The 13,418-nt window shown below is 41.2% G+C and overlaps 1 protein-coding gene across 2 annotated transcripts in view; it reads right to left on the bottom strand.

Moving 5' to 3' along the window:
• The window catches only part of SGK1 (serum/glucocorticoid regulated kinase 1), a 79,287-nt gene that overhangs the window by 31,256 nt on the left and 34,613 nt on the right, over positions 1-13,418 (bottom strand). Inside the window, exons 1-2 of one of the 2 annotated variants that reach the window (XM_030022747.1) lie at positions 4,977-4,981; positions 4,661-4,665 (exon numbers count right to left, since the gene is read on the bottom strand). The exons of the other annotated variant lie outside the window; for it this stretch is intronic. The gene's annotated coding sequence lies outside the window, so the exon portion shown is untranslated. Of the gene's footprint in view, positions 1-4,660; positions 4,666-4,976; positions 4,982-13,418 lie in introns of those variants that run through there. 2 annotated transcript variants of the gene reach the window in all.

Here is a 13,418-nt window from a genome sequence, read left to right as displayed (position 1 = left end):
TGCCTGTTCTTGCAAAGGCTGGTGTAGGCCAGGGAATGGGAAAGGCTGTTGAGATTCAAGTGTTTGATGAGATATCTGAAAAAGCTCATCTTCTTCGTGGCATCCAGCATGGGGATGGTTGAGGGCATCCAGACATTCATACAAGTCCATTGTGGGAGACCCAGAGGAGCTGGGACCCTGGGGGAATTGCTTCCTCCAGTGCTGTAATGTGGGGTCCATGTTCCTCCACTGCACGCAGCAAGGTGCCATGGGGGGGACCCACCACCAAAAAGGGAGAGTGGACACAGCGCAAAGAAGACCTGTTATTCTCTGAATAACAATGTTAGTAAGGCAGGTAACATTTCTGGTCTAGAAATGACCTAAGACTCTAATGCATGTGCTTTTAATGGGACTACTGCTATGTTTAGCATTTAGCCAGTCCTCACCTGCTCTGCTGAACCACGAGCCAGAGAAAAGTGATCTGCCTCATTCATTGCAAAGGCAATTTAAACTCTGAAGCCTAATTTACACATCAACATTGTTAATTATTTCATTGCTGAACATCTTAACAGAAAAAGCTCATTAATGGCTGCATATTCTGTTCACTTGAAAGGGCATCAATACCAACAGTGGAAGCAGAATACATTATCTAGACTAAACACCACAGCCACTTTGTATTAAAAAAAAAAGATGTTGCTCACAGATACCAAATGATACTCATTTATTAAAGTAATCTGCCTTCACTGCTGTTTTGTGGAGCCCTATAGAAGATCTACCTTATTTAGCAAGACACAGCCTTGGGATCCAGCATATTTTTGCTACTGGGATGACAATGAATATCCTGTTTTCACTTGAGGTTCTCAATTATCCAAATAAGTCACTGAATTCTTTATGCCACTTAACATATTTAAATTTACAGCTTCATTCCTGTAGACAATCTCTTCCAGTGAAGACAATACCAGGATGTGACAAGGCCGAGCATACATTAGCTCTGTGTATTGTGTTTGTGAAATGCTCACCCACAGCCTACAGTGAAAAGACTCATAAAGTCGGTGGCACTAAAATGTCTATAATCAGGCTCTTTAAAACTAGTTATCCAATGAAACTAATGGGACCGATCCACATTTCTCTTGGCACGACTGCTTCAGCACTGCTGAATTCTCAGTGGTCTTATCCAAGCCAAGGTCCTAAGCAAGTGCCAAAAGACTACCGCCATGCCTAGTGCCCAGGAAGGGCTGCTACCACTTCTGGTGATGACAGTCATCTGCAGCTTCTGAAATGAGAGTAGGCTGGACTGCCTTGTGCTGGTGTTCAAAGCAGGAACCCCAGGTGAGTCTGAAATTTGAAGTTGCCTAGAACAGGACATGGCTATTGTAGCTTCTTACTGGCGGTTTCTCCCAGGCTGGCTGTGAAAGAATATTCAGAAGTTTACATAGGTGGAGCTCTAAAAAATACAAGGACTCCAAGCTCTGCCTATGAGTAGAAGAAGCACTGATGCAGATTTCCGTAAACCAACCATGACTTACAGCGGGTTGGGTTATGCTGAGATCAAGTCAACTTGAAGGGCCACAATTAAGTGAGCTGCAAAGTTGAGAGATGTCTCCATTTTGTGTGCTGCAATACTGCTTCTCTAGCCTCTGTGTTTCTCCACACAGCACTCTGCATCCTTCCACAGCATCTCTGCAAGGGGCCCCAGTCCTAGGCACAATGGACTGCAGGATCCCATAGCTGCAAGCACAGATCTCCAGGCTATTACTACCATAAACACACAATGCCCATGCTATTCAAGATGCCTGTCTATATTTTTGTTCTTTTCTTGGCCTTAGAAGCATTCAGCCTACACAAAGTCCCATGTTTGTGTTATAAGGGTCTGAAACTATATGCTTGGTAGACCAGCATCTCCTGGTGTCCTAGTGGAGGTCATCATAATTTCTGAAGAGATCTGCAGCCAGGATGACTCAAACCATAAGCCTTACTGGCCCCTGCACAGTTCCATGCATGAAAAGAGCATGCATTTATGTTTTCTACTTCTTTTGGTCAGTAATTTTAATCTCATTCCCTCCCCTCACCCTTAAAGTTTTCTCCTGCTGCACTGCTTTGCAGATGAGCTGATCTTCCTTTTATGGGGGGTGTAATTTTTCAAGACCTGGAGATAAGACTGCATGCACCTGTATGAAAAAGGGCTCCCTTAGTAAGATGGGAAGAAGTCTGGACTAGAGCAGCATAGGCAGGAGGTGGCTTTATTTATGTCTCAGGAGAAGAGGGTTGCCTAGTTTGCAAAATACTTTTTTTCTCCAGAACAGCCACAATATAAATACCCCAGTGGGATCTGAAGGATGCTTTTCCGAGAAGAAGCACCAAGAATGACAAGAATAATGTTCTTCAACTGCATTTATTCAAATCATGTCCTATCACATCTTTGCTATATAACAAAAAAGCATTTGGTGTAGGTGCTTGTCATTCCATTCATAAAAGGAATCTTTTATTCAGGCTGCAACTTTAATTTTCAATAAACATCATGGCTTTGCCTTGGCAATTGTCAAATTGTGGGAGACTTTATTATTTGTGACAAAGTTTTGTTCTACTAAGATTTTCAGGGAAGGGAGAACCAGATATTATTGCTGTCCTAAAAACTTAGTTAAAACAGAGCACAAAAGGCTGGCTTTGGATCTAACAGGAGAATTACTAACTGCAAGTTGTAAAACTTGCAGCTGATCAGTACACATCCAAGCTATTTGTAAGTAGCTCCCATCTAACCTGCAAAAACATGACCTGCTTCCAGAGCTTCCTTGGCCATTGCCAACAGACAGAAAATGCATCTGTCTGCAGAAGGGCAGACTGGATGAACTGTGTTTTCCACATGTTTTTGAACCAATCTGACTGTATCCCAGCTGAAGCCAAGCTCAGGTACGTAACTGAACAACACTCTGTGAATCACAGCTTTTGTGATTCATTGCCTTCAACAGTGCAAACCAGAGCCGTATTTAATGATGTTGGGAAACAGATCTGCTTGAATGGGACCGGCTGATGTAACATGCTGAAGGACGGTGTTGTGGCTTGCAGGACAGGCAGCCAGGGACAATGAAACTGCAAACCATTCAGTTACTGAAAGGGTCTTTCCTCTTGAATAAACAAAGTCACGGGGGAGCAGCAGTGAAAATCAGCACTTTTCTTCCCTACACTTACGTGAAATTTCACCTGTGCTTTATCTACAATAGAACTGTACCAGTCCAAACAATGCATAAGGATGTTATTTGAGCGGTAAAGGCCTTTTGGATTGCTCGTTATAAAGCAGCTAACAGCTTTTGTTATGATCAAGTGGTGGAAATAAGAGAACATTGAATAGCAAATAAAAAAAAAAAAAGCCACTTTTTTCTCTGGTAAACTCTTAGTTTAAAAATTCATTAAAGCCAGAATATTAGATCCAAGGCTTCTTACCTCAGATTTTGAAAGATTTTGAATTAGGATTCAGATTCATATATGTGTTTTGCTCCATGGGGCCAAATAGGAATCTGGAGGCCAATCCACACTGAATGGAGAGGAAATTCAGGTGCATGTGTGAATTCAGAGTTACAATCACAATGACTGTAGAGCCAGAAGTAGCCAGTACAATAATCTTGTCTGATATTCTGCATTATGTAGCTAGAGAATCTTGCCAGGTTTATTGCTACCTCGCCCCTCTCAATTCTGGCATCATTTCATAACTGCTTTTCAGTTCAGGATTTCCAGTGATGGAAAATCCACCCTTTCTTATATGAGTTATTTGTTCAATATTTTTTCCACTTTTTTCGTATTGATTGCTTTTGCTTGATCTTCCAGTCACAGGATACTTTTATGTCTTTTCTTTGAAGAGCTTTGTGTTAGAAGTAGCTGCTCTACCAGGGAGATATTTGTAGGCCACGGTCAAGTTGCCTCTCAAACTCATTTTTGATGAAGTCATCATAGCCCTCTCACTGAGGGTTAAACAATCTTGCATTTGGCACAAGGAAAAAACACACACAGTTCCTACAATGTATCAAACAGAGCTATAAATTTAAGCCCTTGCAGTTGCCTCACAATAACATGTACCTACATCCTAAATCAAGTTCAGAAAAAAAAATTCCTTTAATTAACGTTAGCTGTGTTTTCCAAAACAAGGCAAAGTGTTACAGAAATGGAGCTCATGTCTAAACTATCAAAAAATAAAATTTATTGCCATTTTTCTCTTTTAATGTAGATTTTAGCAGATCAATGTAACAACTACAATTTAACTATCACAAATAAACTAATGCATCATATCCTATAATAAAAGTGATAAACTGTGCCTGAAATAATTTTGTGTGGGGTTTAACTCTCTTAAGTAGCACAGTGGAGTAAAAAAGCTGTATGCAGAGCTGACACAACACTCGCAATAAACAAGGTATGTTGATTAGAGAGGACAGAGCTTCCACACATTCACAGGGTCCCTTGCAGCTGTGATTGTCTTCCAAGGCTCACAGTATACTTCCCTTTTTTCCAGGAATCAGCCTGAAAGTATCATAAGACTGGATTTTCTGGTCCTTGCTGGCTCTAACCAGAGCAGAGTCATTCAGTTGTACATTATCCCGCTCTCATCCACAAACGAGTGCAGGGAAATAACTGTTAACTGAATTTACTTCAGGTTTGGTTTAAGATTTGGACAAAGGTTGGGGTCAGTTCTCACTTTGCCTGGACTAGTTCTCTTCCCTGGGTGTTAAAGCCTTAGAAATAATTGGTGACCCTTGCACGCTCAGCTTGCTTTGAACTGCTTCTGGCCTGAGCAAGAAGCATTTTTCCATGGATGAGCAAGTGAGATGATGTCTCAGCAACAAACACCTGCCTGAAATCATAGAATCATAGAATGGTTTGGGTTAGAAGGGACCTTAAAGATCATCTAGTTCCACCCCCCCTGCCACGGGCAGGGACACCTTCCACTAGACCAGGTTGCTCAAAGCCCCATCCAACCTGGCCTTGAACATTTCCACCGATGGGACATCCACAGCTTCTCTGGGCAACCTGTTCCAGTGCCTCACCACCCTCACAGTGAAGAAATTCTTCCTTACATCTAATCTAAATCTACCTTCTTTCAGTTTAAAGCCATTACCCCTTGTCCTATCACTACATGCCCTTGTAAAAAGTCCCTCTCCAGCTTTTTGTAGGCCCCCTTTAGGTACTGGAAGGCTGCTGTAAGGTCTCCCCGGAGCCTTCTCTTCTCCAGGCTGAACAACCCCAGCTCTCTCAGCCTGTCTTCATAGGAGAGGTGCTCCAGCCCTCTGATCATCTTCGTGGCCCTCCTCTGGACTTGCTTTAACAGGTCCATGTCCTTCTTATGTTGGGGGCCCCAGAGCTGGACACAGTACTCCAGGTGGGGTCTCACGAGAGCAGAGTAGAACTTACTGTGACAGTTGTTCTCTGGCTGTTCAGTCACATAGCACATATTGCCAGGGAAAAGATGCTACTGATTTTGCTTCAGATACTAAGTACACTTACTGTGTAGGCAGTTTACCGACCCTCTAGACTATATCCTCACTTTGTCCTAGGCACTATTATAGAAAACTAGTAGCAATATTGTATTGTTCTCTGTTTTTCTGTACATGGGAAGAAATAAAAGTGACCAGTCATGCAGTGATGGATGCCTTCCACAAGCCAGAGACAATTGATAATATGTGGCATCTTGAAGTACTGAGCCTAAGGGTTAACTGGGTAATCATTATCTCCATTTTACAGGTGGAAAAGCTAAATAACAAAGAGTTTGAAGACTTGTTCAAACTTAAATCTCAGTTCAAAGAAACTGGAATAGACTCCAGTTCCCAATCCTCCCAATTTTCATGATGAAGTGATATCCCCTAATACATTCTTACATAAGTATGACAATTATTTTACACATACAGTAGTGGGTTTTATACAAATGGAGAAGCCCTTTTTTCTGCGTATTTTCTTGATGCTCATCAAGCACTTGGGGATCCTGTTTTCGAGGCTTGTGGTTCTGCCATGTATTCAGATACAAAGGGACTGAACTCAGCTAAGGGAGGCAGCGGATCTCAAATCCCACCAGCAGGACTAAGAAGATGTCAAAACTTCATGTATATGGGGCTTGCTTAAGAAACAGGGGTGAATTACTCAGGAACAGGGCTAAATTTGTTTCTGAATGAGTGCTTCTGTTGTATCACAGCTCCAGGTCTTTGCAGCTTGGTGAGAGGAGGTGAAGGACAACAGCTCCAATTGTGTGCGGGGCCCATGCTGAGCCAGCTGTGATTTACAGCTGTTGAGAGAAACAGGAGCAAGTTATCTGAGGGGTGCTGTGAGTCCTATAGGCCTTCCTTGGACTGATAGTGGCCAGGTTTCCAGTTCTGGCCCCAAATGCCACTGTAGCCTAACCCCTTTTACAGCCCCTAGCCCTGTGCAGTGTCTATGCTAGCAGTGGTGGGCAGCTCTTTACAGACATCTCGATCCCTGTGTACAAGGACACTGGCTGGCACATCCTTTCCTCTTCTCTGAAACACAAACGTATTTATACAGGAAGAGGAGCAGATATGCTTGACTGAAGAACAGAAGATGAGGATGATGGAGGAGCAGACAAGTACCTTGACCCACCAGTAGCAAGTGCACGATACGCTCATCAGCTGTCCTACTGCATCAAGACTTCCATTTACATTGCCTGAGATGTACATATCCCAAGGAAGCCAAACAGCCTTTGCTATATGGACAGCTTCGACGTCCTACTAACTTTGAAGTGTTGATATTTTCGTAATACTGTAGTTCAGTGTCATGACAGCAAGGTGAAGTACATATGTTTGTAAGAAAATATTATCTATTGTGCATGAATTAACATGCTGTACTTAGGTTTGATCCTTTTTTCTTAGTACCTGATTGTTCTCCCTTTCATTTTCCCTGCTAAGGAATCATTTGACCTGAAAATAAAAAGGAAATGAGGCTGGTTAGAAGCAAAGAGGTTTTGGAGAGTCACTGTCTACCTGTGCTATACTTTAAATCATATTTCCATTAATTTCTGACGGCTCAATGACATAGTGAGGAACTGATCCTGTTCTCTGTTTAAGACAATGGAAAATCTCATCTGTCTTCAGGGTTCACCTCTTGGGGAAAACAAAAATGAAAGGACACATTCTAGCTGGCACAAGCGATAGTTTCATTCACAGAGAATGTGACATTTTAGCTGCCTGACCTTTGTTACAAACATCTGCAGGGAAAGAAAGTAAATTAGCAAAATGTGTCCTTTTTTACTTAGGTTCATTTAAGGTTGCCATGTTAGTTGCATGCATGTTCAGAGGAAGAAATGAAGCAAAGCTTTATTTCTGTCATTACAGTTGAGCTGTATAGGCAATATAAATGGATGTCCACATAATGCCATTGCTGTCTGGTGTGTGTGCAAAACTTGAAATGGAATTGCGTGCAACTCTTACAGGTCAATGTTATTCTACACCCACATTTTGCAAGAGGTGGTGGAGGTGGAGTGATACTGGCCTGATAGTGAGGGCAGTGATCATTGTTTGCCATTTAGAAACAGGAACAGAAACTGAAATAACTTGAACAAATAGGCTATGGCTACATCGGGGCGTGATTAGCTCTTATCAGTGGGTTTCTTCTGGCTCTCATGACAGGAGCCAAAATCCGGTGGGTCACTCATGGAGGTTAGATAAACTCTGTATGCAACATATGTCCACTGCATCAGAACCAGTCAAGGAGATATCCCCCACCTGCATAACAACGGCTCAGTCCCAGTACTGGGGAGTGTAAAGGAGTGGTGTGCTCAAAGCACTGTGCCAGAAAATCTCGCATGATGTGAGTATGTGGTCACAAAAGCACTTATGATATCCTTTGAGTGACTTCAGTATGGGGTCACCGAGTGTTAGTAATACTGGGATCATTTTCCACACTTTCCTGAGTTTGGCTGGCTAGGCAGTGTAGGTGTCCAGCATCCGATCCCTCCCTGCTTTTGCTGTCAGCCACCCTGGTTCCGACACAACACATATGTATGTTCGTATAAACATACACATTGGCATTAAGACATGACTTGGAGTTTTTGTTGGTGTAGATAAACTCTAAAACTTCATTCTACCCAAGAAATAAATTGAGGGACTTAAGCTATAAAGTTCTATACAAACACAGTTCTTAGCTGGATTGATGTTGTTTACACTGGTCAGCCATACAGCAATACCCAGTTTGTCTGGAACCTTGTTTAAAACAGATTTAAATCCAGTTTCTTTGCTCCAGTTTCTACCCACAAGACAGGCTTTAAGGGAGGAATGAATGGGGCCTGTGTGGCCCTTGCAGTCTGGCTTTGCATTTGCAAAGGGTCTTATTTCTGAACATTTCACAGTTTGATATTTGATGGTGTGATTATTAACAAGACTTGATCTTGCACAAAATGGCTGGCACATGGTGTCCAAAGGTTCAACATAAAGGTTCAGTACTGTTTAACATGCAACTACTTGCATGTCTACTGAGCATATATGTTGGTCCTTAGCCTCTGCTGCTGTGGACTGTCTCTAATCATGAGTCTTGAGGAGTAAGGGAAGAACAAGGGACATTTCACTGTTTATTGCAAATCATAAAAGCACCAAAACAGGTCTTTTGGATGTATTTCTAATTTCTCTTCCAACTCACTTTATCTCTAGTCATAGCACCAAGAAAAAGGGGACTTGTTAAATTGGAAAATGTTTAACACACTACTAAGTGTAAACAGTTATTGCAACTCTGGAAGGCAGTTGCTCCTTTTTTTCACAGTACAAGTATACGCTTGCACTCAGAGTTACCTAATCAGATATGGGAATGCTGGTTGGTTGCATGTACTTTCATAGCTACATATGTTCCTGATGAAAGTTGCCAGTTGTGCTTAGAGAGTCAGAAATTCAGTTTTTTTCATTCCTTCAAAAGATATGTACAGCATGCAGGTGGTCTACTTTCCAGCTGTTCACAAAACTTTAAAGCAGATGTAGCATAACCAGTCTTCCATCATTATCACTGAAGCCGTCAGCAGGATTCATTGATTTATGAATTGTGGCTTTGGTCCAAGAAAAGCCTATGTTTCTCCCCCATGAAACAGCATTCTTAGTGAAATGATCGATACGATCCTAACCCACCCAAATTTGGCAACAATCAAGCTGGTGCCAAACAGATTTTGAGGTTGTGACAGAATTGAACAAGTCTGTTACTATCAGCCTCACCACAAGGCTGCTGCCAAGACACCGAAGATTCAAAACTAAGTATACACAGCAGTTTCACTGAAAGAAAAAAACTATTGGCAAATGTTCTAGGAAGGCACTGGCACTTTTTTTTTTCCCCTAAAGTTCTTTGTGAAACTTAGAAAGGGACATCTTCTAAAGATCTGCTGACAGCTGGTTAAGGAAACTGGTATAGACCTATCTATCTACAAATATTCCTATAGGCCTAATTTCCACTCTTCTCAGTATTTCTGGAATGAAATGTGAGGAAGAATCGGGCTGCTAATGGGATACACGGCACTGATACAATCTGAGTTTTGCAGCAAGAGACTTGGAGAGTGTCCAAATTGCCTTTTTCCTGTGCTCCTCCAGTTATAGTCTGGGGCGAATGGTAGGCTCAGCATGGTCTTCATTGTGTGCTAATGTGGTAAAAACATAGATTCACAGCCTACAGTAGCAATCCTGTAGCTATAAGAAGACAAAGGGGACAAAGATTGCAAACATTGCCACCACAGGCAAGCCTGGGAGGACAAGGAGGAGCCAGATCTGCTGGTAAAGTATCTTCTGAATTGAGTGTGAAACGCCCCTCCAAATGTAGAGGCAAAGCCCTGGACTGAAACCATGGGAGTGGGCATAACCAGCTCAGGAAATAGCTGGTTTGCAGTTGAGTTTCATGTTCAGTTGTGCCTGTAAACAGGATCCTACAAGAGGCACACTGTGAAGGAGGAACTACCTGAGCATAACAATCTTTTATGGTGTATCCATGTCTTACAGGGATTAACGCCCAGTTACTTATTTTCAAAGATTCCTCCCAAAACTGTAGAGTGTGGAAAGTATTAAGTAGCGCTTATTAGGGCGGAAAGTTAATCTGCAATTCATATGTGAAGAGATATCCTGAATGTGTGATGTGTCAACAGCCATATAACCTGTGATAAGAACTTTGCTTGCTGCACAGTTATGTCAGCCCCATTTCACGTGGCTTTCAGATGTTGATGTGGTAACAAAACTCTGGTCTTGCATGTGGAGCATGCATGTGGCTTCTGCTCTGCATTTCACACTGACACAGTATTGGCAGAAATTTTTCTATTTCCTCTTCAGGACAAAATTGCATTAATCAAAGCTGAAGAATTTGAAATTCCCCTCCCTACCATGCAGTTGCTATATTATCTGAAGGGAATATGAACCAAAAGAAGATGGTGAAAACTAGTTATAACTAAAAAACTTCACTGTAGAACAGATACCCCTTTTTATAGTATTGCCTTGTGTACTCCTAGAGAAGGGATGATACAGAGAGAGTATTTCCTTTTAAAATTTGTCATCCCTGAAGGTCACTGCCAAATAGCTTCAATTCCACCTTTGAAGAAGTGGGTATTATGAGACATAATGAGAAAGAGTTTCTAGAGGCATTACCAGCTCCGAGTGCCCCAGTTTCTGAGATCCTGGCTTGAGGTCCTATGCAGTTCCTTGGCACGAGGAGTGTTTCTCACTCATCTTCTGCAATGTTTTTAAAGAATAGCTCGGTGCATGTGTGTCCAAAAGCCAAAGTGCCTAAAATTGCTGGTCACTTCTGACAACTTAGTATCAATGTACATAATCAAACCTAATATTTTTATAAAATGTTACTTTGACACATTAGGAATATAATAAGCATAGTTTACTGACACACTGAATTTAAAAAAGAAAGCCACCTTTAGAAACAGCTGAAACTGAAAACCTTGTAGGATTTCAGTGATGTATGGCAATATGAAAGCAAAGCTAAACAAAAAACCTCCAGACTTTCAATTCTGACAAAAACAACTGGTGATTGAAGTAAGGTACACAGATTTCTGAAATTCTTCCAGTTATAGTAATCGGATTTTAAAGATACTTTTCAGATATATGATATTTATCTTGACAGAGTCTTACTCAACAGTTTCATTGTTTCATGCAGTTCCCTTTGGTGCTTTGAAAAGAAAGCAAGTTTGTTCTTTTCATCTGTAGCCATTCCCTCAGTAGCTGTCATTTATTATGTAGAAAAAAGGATTGTGTTGTATTTCTGTATGCATTTGGCTTTGCGTGCAGCTATATTTTTTTTTCAGTAGAAGTATCTTGGGGCTTGGGGAATTGTTTTGATGAAAGGGCCGCTTTTTAAGCCAAAATATCTTTATCTCTCAAAAAGTCTCAGTTCCTGTGGGCTAGATTAAAATAAAGAAACCCTTAAGAAACTAAACATCATCGTCTTAATAATGCTAGCTTTTAGACATCTGTTTTCTAGGGTACAGCCTGTAACGTTAGATGTATAGGTACCTCTGCAGGTACCTCTTTAGAAGTGCTAGATGCTTCATAATAAGAGTAACAACAGCCACTATACTGACAACAGAGGGAGAAATCATTAGCATTAGCTAACTCCTTCCTTTTAAGAGTGTTTTTTGAAAAGCATGTCAAGGACATCAATCCCTCTTTTTATCTAATAGCTGAGGCCTGACAACAAATGCTCCAGTTGTGACAGGTCTTGTATTAATGCCTTTTCAACCTAGAGAAATCAAATCTGTTTCTCCTGCTTTACATGAGGCTGCCTGAAATAGAGTTGCATGCCTGATGCCTTGGCCACTCTCAAGAATCAGACCTTTGGGAAGCAGACAGGAGCTGTAGGTTTCCTTCTCAGCTACAACAGTGCTTCATCCCACAATTCCTTAACACAGAGATAAACCTTGCAGCAGTGAATGAAGCCCAGGAATCATCTAACCTGGAAGGGTGTTCAGGCAGCCTTGCCAAGGTTTCAGCAGGCTACTGGGTTTTGTGCGTGCTCTTACAGAGAGATGCAGCTGCAAAAGGAGGCGTTCACAGTAAGTATCCTCCATTTTCACCTAACCAAGCTTATTTCTGAGTAGTAGGTAGAAGATGCTTTGGGAGTGGGGACGTGTTTGTTTTCCCCACCTACCAGATTTTAAAATGTATCTAAATTGCAGTCTCTGCTTTCCTCACACTTCCACTTCGCACTTTCAGCAATAATACATGAGAGGTACCCACTCTTAGCAGCTCTTCCTCTTATCTTTCAAGGGAAAGAGTGGATCCTATGCCATTCTCTTGAAGACCATTCTTGCACGCTAATCCTCCTTCATGGTTTAGAGAAACACATCTAGCCCATTTTTGTGTTTTCTACTTGCTTGCTCAGCAGTATTCTGTAGCACATAATTCTGTCTCTACAATGCAGAAGACAAGTATTTAACTGTAGGCAATGGATTCTGCTCCAGAAGACAGGTGTTGTCATCAGGTGCTATCACACTCCTCTTAAAATGTTTATTTGTTTTATCACATTTGTAGTTTGTTTGTTGTTTATAATATTTTACTGGCTTTTTGGGTTTCTTTTTTGTTTTGTTTTGTTTTGTTTAATCTGTCTGTAAATCCATTTATCTGCAAAGACAAAAAAATTCTTTGTTGCATAGGAAAGCAAACCCCACATGGTTTCACATGACAGCTCACTGCTAAGGATTTCTTAATTAGGAGGGTTTGGCTTCATTTTCAGTTCCGTAAAACTGGTCATTCCTAATTTATAGAAGTCCCATGGTCCTGACTCCCTCTTCTTCAAGACTTTATAGACATCAAATGGGATTACTCTCCCCCCAGAGCTCTCTATCAGGAAAATGTGATACTTCTTTTCCTCCAAAATTGATTCCCCAACTCTACGCAAAACCAGCAAGGAATGTTAAAACCAGTGCCTTCTTTGCCAGTAAGGCTCCAAAATGGTTTTGAAATAGTGTAACTGTTATGAGTCTGAGTAGGGTTTTTTTTTGTTTTAATGGTAACGTCAATGTGATGTGACACAATATAGGCCATGCAAATTCTTTGTGCAGCTGCACTGCTGCTTTGGAAATAATTATCTTTCTATTAATGCAAATGGTCAAAAAAGTAGACTTATCATGCATCTTTCAAATCCATAGAGTGCATTACAGAAACTCTTTTAGAACATCCTGTGCTGACTCTTCAGAGGGTGAAAAAGATTTCACAAAATGGAAAGGGTATAATTGGATACAGAGCAAGTACACTGTATTAAGATAGGAGACACTGAGGAGTCCTGGGATCTGGGAATTGCATTAAATTACCTTAAATGAGCAGCATGCACTGTATTAACTAACATTCTAATAGGATTTTCTGAATGCATGATTTTACTATGGAGGTCTTAGGCAATTATAACCTCTTTGTGCAAAGAGGAAAATTCTACATAAAAGGTTATCTGGAAGTTCTAGACAGAAAAATGCTGATACTTATTTATAAACTGCA

This window comes from Aquila chrysaetos, chromosome 8, assembly GCF_900496995.4.
Source record: "Aquila chrysaetos chrysaetos chromosome 8, bAquChr1.4, whole genome shotgun sequence".
NCBI classification, from domain to species: domain Eukaryota; kingdom Metazoa; phylum Chordata; class Aves; order Accipitriformes; family Accipitridae; genus Aquila; species Aquila chrysaetos.
This window is presented reverse-complemented; position numbering and strand designations above follow the sequence as displayed.